We start from the raw sequence: 11,890 nt of genomic DNA on the forward strand, positions 1-11,890 counted from the left end.
AAAATTATAAAATTATAAAATTATAAAAATTATAAAATTATAAAATTATAAAATATAAAATTATAAAATTATAAAATTATAAAATATAAAATTATAAAATTATAAAATTATAAAATTATAAAATTATAAAATTATAAAATTATAAAATTATAAAAAATTATAAAATTATAAAATTATAAAATTATAAAATTATAAAATTATAAAATTATAAAATTATAAAATTATAAAATTATAAAATTATAAAATTATAAAATTATAAAATTATAAAATTATAAAATTATAAAATTATAAAATTATAAAATTATAAAATTATAAAATTATAAAATTATAAAATTATAAAATTATAAAATTATAAAATATAAAATTATAAAGTATAAAATTATAAAATAAAATATAAAATATAAATTATAAAATTATAAAATATAAAATATAAAATATAAAATATAAAATTATAAAGTATAAAATATAAAATTATAAAATTATAAAATATAAAATATAAAATATAAAATATAAAATATAAAATATAAAATTATAAAATTATAAAATTATATAAAAATTATAAAATATAAAATATAAAATTATAAAATATAAGTATAAAATTATAAAATTAAAATATAAAATTATAAAATTATAAAATATAAAATTATAAAATTATAAAATTATAAAATTATAAAATTATAAAATTATAAAATTATAAAATTATAAAATTATAAAATTATAAAATTATAAAATTATAAAAAAAATAAAATTATAAAATTATAAAATTATAAAATTATAAAATTATAAAAATATAAAATTATAAAATATAAATTATAAAATTATAAAATTATAAAATTATAAAATTATAAAATTATAAAATTATAAAAATAAATTATAAAATTATAAAATATAAAATATAAAATTATAAAATATAAAATTATAAAATTATAAAATTATAAAATTATAAAATTATAAAATTATAAAATTATAAAATTATAAATTATAAAATTATAAAATTATAAAATTATAAAATTATAAAATATAAAATATAAAATATAAAATTATAAAATTATAAAATATAAAATATAAAATTATAAAATATAAAATTATAAAATTATAAAATTATAAAATTATAAAATTATAAAATTATAAAATTATAAAATTATAAAATTATAAAATTATAAAATTATAAAATTATAAAATATAAAATTATAAAATTATAAAATTATAAAATTATAAAATTAAAAATTATAAAATTATAAAATATAAAATTATAAAATATAAAATAAAGTATAAATTATATAAAATTATAAAATTATAAAATTATAAAATTATAAAATTATAAAATTATAAAATTATAAAATTAAAGTATAAAATTATAAAATTATAAAATTATAAAATTATAAAATTATAAAATATAAAATTATAAAATTATAAAATTATAAAATTATAAAATTATAAAATTATAAAATTATAAAATTATAAAATTATAAAATTATAAAATTATAAAATTATAAAATTATAAAATTATAAAAATTATAAAATATAAAATTATAAAATTATAAAATATAAAATTATAAATTATAAAATTATAAAATTATAAAATATAAAATTATAAAATTATAAAATTATAAAATTATAAAATTATAAAATTATAAAATTATAAAAAAAGTATAAAATTATAAAATATATATAAAATATAAAATTATAAAATATAAAAAATTATAAAATATAAAATATAAAATATAAAATATAAGTATAAAATATAAAATATAAAATATAAATTATAAAATTATAAAATTATAAAATTATAAAATTATAAAATTATAAAATTATAAAATTATAAAATTATAAAATTATAAAATATAAAATTATAAAATTATAAAATTATAAAATTATAAAATTATAAAATTATAAAATTATAAAATTATAAAATTATAAAATTATAAAATTATAAAATATAAAATATAAAATTATAATTATAAAATTATAAAATATAAAATTATAAAATTATAAAATATAAAATTATAAAATTATAAAATTATAAAATTATAAAATTATAAAATTATAAAATTATAAAATATAAAATATAAAATATAAAATTATAAAATTATAAAATTATAAAATTATAAAATATAAAATTATAAAATTATAAAATATAAAATTATAAAATTATAAAATTATAAAATTATAAAATTATAAAATATAAAATTATAAAATTATAAAATTATAAAATTATAAAATTATAATATAAAATTATAAAATTATAAAATTATAAATTATAAAAATAAATATAAAATATAAAATTATAAAATTATAATTATAAAATTATAAAATTATAAATTATAAAATTATAAAATTATAAAATTATAAAATTATAAAATTATAAAATTATAAAATTATAAAATATAAAGATAAAATTATAAAATTATAAAATATAAAATTATAAAATTATAAAATTATAAAATTATAAAATATAAAATATAAAATATAAAATTATAAAATTATAAAATTATAAAATTATAAAATTATAAAATATAAAATTATAAAATTATAAAATTATAAAATAAAATTATAAAATATAAAATATAAAATATAAAATTATAAAATATAAAATTATAAAATATAAAATTATAAAATTATAAAATTATAAAATTATAAAATTATAAAATATAAAATTATAAAATATAAAATTATAAAATTATAAAATATAAAATTATAAAATTATAAAATTATAAAATTATAAAATATAAAATTATAAAATATAAAATATAAAATATAAAATTATAAAATATAAAATATAAAATATAAAATATAAAATTATAAAATATAAAATATAAAATTATAAAATATAAAATATAAAATATAAAATTATAAAATTATAAAATTATAAAATTATAAAATTATAAAATTATAAATTATAAAATTATAAAATTATAAAATTATAAAATTATAAAATTATAAAATTATAAAATTATAAAATTATAAAATTATAAAATTATAAAATATAAAATTATAAAATTATAAAATATAAAATATAAAATATAAAATTATAAAATTATAAAATTATAAAATTATAAAATTATAAAATTATAAAATATAAAATTATAAAATTATAAAATATAAAATTATAAAATTATAAAATTATAAAATTATAAAATTATAAAATTATAAAATTATAAAATTATAAAATATAAAAAAATATAAAATATAAAATTATAAAATTATAAAATTATAAAATTATAAAATATAAAATTATAAAATATAAAATTATAAAATTATAAAATTATAAAATATAAAATTATAAAATATAAAATATAAAATATAAAATTATAAAATTATAAAAATTATAAAATATAAAATTATAAAATTATAAAATATAAAATTATAAAATATAAAATTATAAAATATAAAATTATAAAATTATAAAATTATAAAATTATAAAATATAAAATTATAAAATTATAAAATTATAAAATTATAAAATTATAAAATTATAAAATATAAAATTATAAAATTATAAAATTATAAAATTATAAAATATAAATTATAAAATTATAAAATTATAAAATTATAAAATTATAAAATATAAAATTATAAAATTATAAAATTATAAAATTATAAATTATAAAATTATAAAATTATAAAATTATAAAATTATAAAATTATAAAATTATAAAATTATAAAATTATAAAATTATAAAATTATAAAATTATAAAATTATAAAATTATAAAATTATAATTATAAAATATAAAATTAAAAATTATAAAATTATAAAATATAAAATTATAAAATTATAAAATATAAAATATAAAATTATAAAATTATAAAATTATAAAATTATAAAATTATAAAATTATAAAATATAAAATTATAAAATTATAAAATTATAAAATTATAAAATTATAAAATTATAAAATTATAAAATTATAAAATTATAAAATTATAAAATTATAAAATTATAAAATATAAAATTATAAAATTATAAAATTATAAAATTATAAAATATAAAATTATAAAATATAAAATTATAAAATTATAAAATTATAAAATTATAAAATTATAAAATTATAAAATTATAAAATTATAAAATTATAAAATATAAAATTATAAAATTATAAAATTATAAAATTATAAAATTATAAAATTATAAAATTATAAAATTATAAAATTATAAAATTATAAAATTATAAAATTATAAAATTATAAAATATAAAATTATAAAATTATAAAATTATAAATTATAAAATATAAAATTATAAAATATAAAATATAAAATTATAAAATTATAAAATTATAAAATTATAAAATATAAAATATAAAATTATAAAATTATAAAATATAAAATTATAAAATTATAAATATAAAATATAAAATATAAAATTATAAAATTATAAAATATAGTATAAAATATAAAATTATAAAATTATAAAATTATAAAATTATAAAATATAAAATTATAAAATATAAAATTATAAAATTATAAAATATAAAATTATAAAATTATAAAATATAAAATTATAAAATATAAAATTATAAAATTATAAAATTATAAAATTATAAAATTATAAAATTATAAAATAAAATTATAAAATTATAAAATTATAAAATTATAAAATTATAAAATTATAAAATATAAAATTATAAAATTATAAAATTATAAAATTATAAAATTATAAAATTATAAAATTATAAAATATAAAATTATAAAATTATAAAATATAAAATTATAAAATTATAAAATTATAAAATTATAAAATTATAAAATTATAAAATTATAAAATTATAAAATTATAAAATTATAAAATATAAAAAAATTATAAAATTATAAAATTATAAAATTATAAAATATAAAATATAAAATATAAAATATAAAATTATAAAATTATAAAATTATAAAATTATAAAATATATATAAATTATAAAATATAAAATATAAAATTATAAAATATAAAATATAAAATATAAAATTATAAAATTATAAAATTATAAAATTATAAAATATAAAATTATAAAATTATAAAATTATAAAATTATAAAATTATAAAATTATAAAATTATAAAATTATAAAATTATAAAATTATAAAATTATAAAATTATAAAATTATAAAATTATAAAATTATAAAATATAAAATTATAAAATTATAAAATTATAAAATATAAAAAAATTATAAAATTATAAAATTATAAAATTATAAAATTATAAAATTATAAAATTATAAAATTATAAAATTATAAAATTATAAAATTATAAAATTATAAAATTATAAAATTATAAAATTATAAAATTATAAAATTATAAAATTATAAAATTATAAAATTATAAAATATAAAATATAAAATATAAAATTATAAAATTATAAAATTATAAAATTATAAAATTATAAAATTATAAAATTATAAAATTATAAAATTATAAAATATAAAATATAAAATATAAAATTATAAAATTATATAATTATAAAATATAAAATATAAAATTATAAAATTATAAAATATAAAATATAAAATATAAAATTATAAAATTATAAAATTATAAAATTATAAAATTATAAAATTATAAAATTATAAAATTATAAATTATAAAATTATAAAATATAAAATTATAAAATTATAAAATATAAAATTATAAAATTATAAAATTATAAAATTATAAAATTATAAAATATAAAATTATAAAATTATAAAATATAAAATTATAAAATTATAAAATTATAAAATTATAAAATTATAAAATTATAAAATTATAAAATTATAAAATTATAAAATTATAAAATATAAAATTATAAAATTATAAAATTATAAAATTATAAAATATAAAATTATAAAATATAAAAAAATTATAAAATATAAAATTATAAAATTATAAAATATATATAAATTATAAAATATAAAATTATAAAATTATAAAATTATAAAATTATAAAATTATAAAATTATAAAATTATAAAATATAAAATTATAAAATTATAAAATTATAAAATTATAAAATTATAAAATTATAAAATTATAAAATATAAAATTATAAAATTATAAAATTATAAAATTATAAAATTATAAAATTATAAAATTATAAAATTATAAAATATAAAATTATAAAATATAAAATTATAAAATTATAAAATATAATATAAAGTATAAATTATAAAATTATAAAATATAAAATTATAAAATTATAAAATTATAAAATTATAAAATTATAAAATTATAAAATTATAAAATATAAAATTATAAAATATAAAATATAAAATATAAAATATAAAATATAAAATTATAAAATTATAAAATTATAAAATTATAAAATATAAAATTATAAAATTATAAAATATAAAATTATAAAATTATAAAATTATAAAATTATAAAATTATAAAATTATAAAATTATAAAATTATAAAATTATAAAATTATAAAATTATAAAATATAAAATTATAAAATTATAAAATTATAAAATTATAAAATTATAAAATTATAAAATTATAAAATTATAAAATTATAAAATTATAAAATTATAAAATTATAAAATTATAAAATTATAAAATTATAAAATTATAAAATTATAAAATTATAAAATTATAAAATTATAAAATTATAAAATTATAAAATTATAAAATTATAAAATATAAAATATAAAATTATAAAATTATAAAATTATAAAATATAAAATTATAAAATTATAAAATTATAAAATATAAAATTATAAAATTATAAAATTATAAAATTATAAAATAAAATTATAAAATTATAAAATTATAAAATTATAAAATTATAAAATTATAAAATTATAAAGTATAAAATTATAAAATTATATATAAATTATAAAATTATAAAATTATAAAATTATAAAATATAAAATATAAAATTATAAAATATAAAATTATAAAATTATAAAATTATAAAATTATAAAATTATAAAATTATAAAATTATAAAATTATAAAATTATAAAGTATAAAATTATAAAATTATAAAATTATAAAATTATAAAATTATAAAATTATAAAATTATAAAATTATAAAATATAAAATTATAAAATTATAAAATTATAAAATTATAAAATTATAAAATTATAAAATTATAAAATTATAAAATTATAAAATTATAAAATTATAAAATTATAAAATAAAATATAAAATTATAAAATTATAAAATTATAAAATTATAAAATTATAAAATTATAAAATTATAAAATTATAAAATTATAAAATTATAAAATTATAAAATTATAAAATTATAAAATTATAAAATTATAAAATTATAAAATTATAAAATTATAAAATTATAAAATTATAAAATTATAAAATTATAAAATATAAAATTATAAAATTATAAAATTATAAAATTATAAAATTATAAAATTATAAAATTATAAAATTATAAAATTATAAAATTATAAAATTATAAAATTATAAAATTATAAAATTATAAAATATAAAATTATAAAATTATAAAATTATAAAATATAAAATTATAAAATTATAAAATTATAAAATTATAAAATATAAAATTATAAATATAAAATTATAAAATTATAAAATTATAAAATTATAAAATTATAAAATTATAAAATTATAAAATTATAAAATTATAAAATTATAAAATTATAAAATTATAAAATTATAAAATTATAAAATTATAAAATTATAAAATTATAAAATTATAAAATTATAAAATTATAAAATTATAAAATTATAAAATTATAAAATTATAAAATTATAAAATTATAAAATTATAAAATTATAAAATTATAAAATTATAAAATTATAAAATTATAAAATTATAAAATTATAAAATTATAAAATTATAAAATTATAAAATTATAAAATTATAAAATTATAAAATTATAAAATTATAAAATTATAAAATTATAAAATTATAAAATTATAAAATTATAAAATTATAAAATTATAAAATTATAAAATTATAAAATTATAAAATTATAAAATTATAAAATTATAAAATTATAAAATTATAAAATTATAAAATTATAAAATTATAAAATTATAAAATTATAAAATTATAAAATATAAAATTATAAAATTATAAAATTATAAAATATAAAATTATAAAATTATAAAATTATAAAATTATAAAATTATAAAATTATAAAATTATAAAATTATAAAATTATAAAATTATAAAATTATAAAATTATAAAATTATAAAATATAAAATTATAAAATTATAAAATTATAAAATTATAAAATTATAAAATTATAAAATTATAAAATTATAAAATTATAAAATTATAAAATTATAAAATTATAAAATTATAAAATTATAAAATTATAAAATTATAAAATTATAAAATTATAAAATTATAAAATTATAAAATTATAAAATTATAAAATTATAAAATTATAAAATTATAAAATTATAAAATTATAAAATTATAAAATTATAAAATTATAAAATTATAAAATTATAAAATTATAAAATTATAAAATTATAAAATTATAAAATTATAAAATTATAAAATTATAAAATTATAAAATTATAAAATTATAAAATATAAAATTATAAAATTATAAAATTATAAAATTATAAAATTATAAAATTATAAAATTATAAAATTATAAAATTATAAAATTATAAAATTATAAAATTATAAAATTATAAAATTATAAAATTATAAAATTATAAAATTATAAAATTATAAAATTATAAAATTATAAAATATAAAATTATAAAATTATAAAATTATAAAATAAAATATAAAATTATAAAATTATAAAATTATAAAATTATAAAATTATAAAATATAAAATTATAAAATTATAAAATTATAAAATTATAAAATTATAAAATTATAAAATTATAAAATTATAAAATTATAAAATTATAAAATTATAAAATTATAAAATTATAAAATTATAAAATTATAAAATTATAAAATTATAAAATTATAAAATTATAAAATTATAAAATTATAAAATTATAAAATTATAAAATTATAAAATTATAAAATTATAAAATTATAAAATTATAAAATTATAAAATTATAAAATTATAAAATTATAAAATTATAAAATTATAAAATTATAAAATTATAAAATTATAAAATTATAAAATTATAAAATTATAAAATTATAAAATTATAAAATTATAAAATTATAAAATATAAAATTATAAAATTATAAAATATAAAATTATAAAATTATAAAATTATAAAATTATAAAATTATAAAATTATAAAATTATAAAATTATAAAATTATAAAATTATAAAATTATAAAATTATAAAATTATAAAATTATAAAATTATAAAATTATAAAATTATAAAATTATAAAATTATAAAATTATAAAATTATAAAATTATAAAATTATAAAATTATAAAATATAAATAAAATTATAAAATTATAAAATTATAAAATTATAAAATTATAAAATTATAAAATTATAAAATTATAAAATTATAAAATTATAAAATTATAAAATTATAAAATTATAAAATTATAAAATTATAAAATTATAAAATTATAAAATTATAAAATTATAAAATTATAAAATTATAAAATTATAAAATTATAAAATTATAAAATTATAAAATTATAAAATTATAAAATTATAAAATTATAAAATATAAAATTATAAAATTATAAAATTATAAAATTATAAAATTATAAAATTATAAAATTATAAAATTATAAAATTATAAAATTATAAAATTATAAAATATAAAATTATAAAATTATAAAATTATAAAATTATAAAATATAAAATTATAAAATTATAAAATTATAAAATTATAAAATTATAAAATTATAAAATTATAAAATTATAAAATTATAAAATTATAAAATTATAAAATTATAAAATTATAAAATTATAAAATTATAAAATTATAAAATTATAAAATTATAAAATTATAAAATTATAAAATTATAAAATTATAAAATTATAAAATTATAAAATTATAAAATTATAAAATTATAAAATTATAAAATTATAAAATTATAAAATTATAAAATTATAAAATTATAAAATATAAAAATATAAAATATAAAATTATAAAATTATAAAATTATAAAATTATAAAATTATAAAATTATAAAATTATAAAATATAAAATTATAAAATTATAAAATTATAAAATATAAAATTATAAAATTATAAAATTATAAAATTATAAAATTATAAAATTATAAAATTATAAAATTATAAAATTATAAAATTATAAAATTATAAAATATAAAATTATAAAATTATAAAATTATAAAATTATAAAATTATAAAATTATAAAATTATAAAATTATAAAATTATAAAATTATAAAATTATAAAATTATAAATTATAAAATTATAAAATTATAAAATTATAAAATTATAAAATTATAAAATTATAAAATTATAAAATTATAAAATTATAAAATTATAAAATTATAAAATTATAAAATTATAAAATTATAAAATTATAAAATTATAAAATTATAAAATTATAAAATTATAAAATTATAAAATTATAAAATTATAAAATTATAAAATTATAAAATTATAAAATATAAAATTATAAAATTATAAAATTATAAAATTATAAAATTATAAAATTATAAAATTATAAAATTATAAAATTATAAAATTATAAATATAATATAATATAATCTAATAAATTATAAAATTATAAAATTATAAAGCATGCTGGAAATTATTAAATTAAATTATAAAAGCATTTTCTTGTAAAATTAATAATTGCAGTAAATTATAGAAATTATAAAATGTATTGCAAAATTAAAGCATAAAGCCCTATAAAATTATGTTTTAAAACATAAAATTATAAAATTATCAAATTTACAGAATCTACAGGAGGAGGATGCGTAAACATACCGTATAAAATTATAAAATTTAAAATTGCAGTGGTGTATGTGTAAAATGTATTAAGTGTAATAATACATAATTATAAATTTATATTCATTTATAATGAGTTACCTTATAAAATGCTGAAAACAATATTTGTTATAAATGGAGACGCATAAAGAACAGAAGCAGGATTATAAAGATTGTTAAAGTTAAAAAAATAATTGACTTTAAAACATAAAGGTATAAAATTGAATTATAATTTTACATGAATAAATATAACGAATAAAAGAGTGAACGAAAATTAAAAGTTGTAGGAGAAAAGTCAAATAATTCATAAATTTTTGAAAAGGATGCACTGCTCAGGATGTCCTGACGCGCAAAATTATGAAACCGAGTCTCATTAAAACTGACCTAAACTAGAAGCGGCTTTTTCAGGATAAATTTCGCCGATAAAATATCACAGCAACAGCATAACTTTGATAACGATTAACCTAACGCTCACTGTTTCTCACGCTTTTCCATTTATCGCGTTGAACGGTTCGAATTTCACTACTACAAGATCGAAGCTTGAATATCTACCCCCTGTGACGAAACGAGATGGCGATCCCCTGCGATGAAAAGAGGTACGATTTGGACTTGCATCCAAGTTATCGCAGAAAGTTTTATGCAACCTATGCCCATTGAAAAAAATGTCTCCGGAACGACGGAAAATGGAAAGCGCCCAAAGCGCCGAAGCAAATGTCAAATGGCATGAAAACCCAAATGAAAACTTTTTTTTAAATTTGATTTTTTGTGGATAATCTTCAAAATTAGGCAAAAACTTCACTTGATACCCATAACATGAACTTTAAATAAAATGTTAACACCAAATTTATACCGCAGAGTCACGCCAACTTCGCAAAAATCGTATCGAAATGAAGAGCAATAAATGAACGAACCGACGCGTTTCGTATACACGGAAACTCCTTATAAAATTATAAAATTATAAAATTATAAAATTATAAAATTATAAAATTATAAAATTATAAAATTATAAAATTATAAAATTATAAAATTATAAAATTATAAAATTATAAAATTATAAAATTATAAAATTATAAAATTATAA

The sequence above is a fragment of the Culex quinquefasciatus genome, chromosome 1 (assembly GCF_015732765.1).
Source record: "Culex quinquefasciatus strain JHB chromosome 1, VPISU_Cqui_1.0_pri_paternal, whole genome shotgun sequence".
Lineage (NCBI taxonomy): Eukaryota > Metazoa > Arthropoda > Insecta > Diptera > Culicidae > Culex > Culex quinquefasciatus.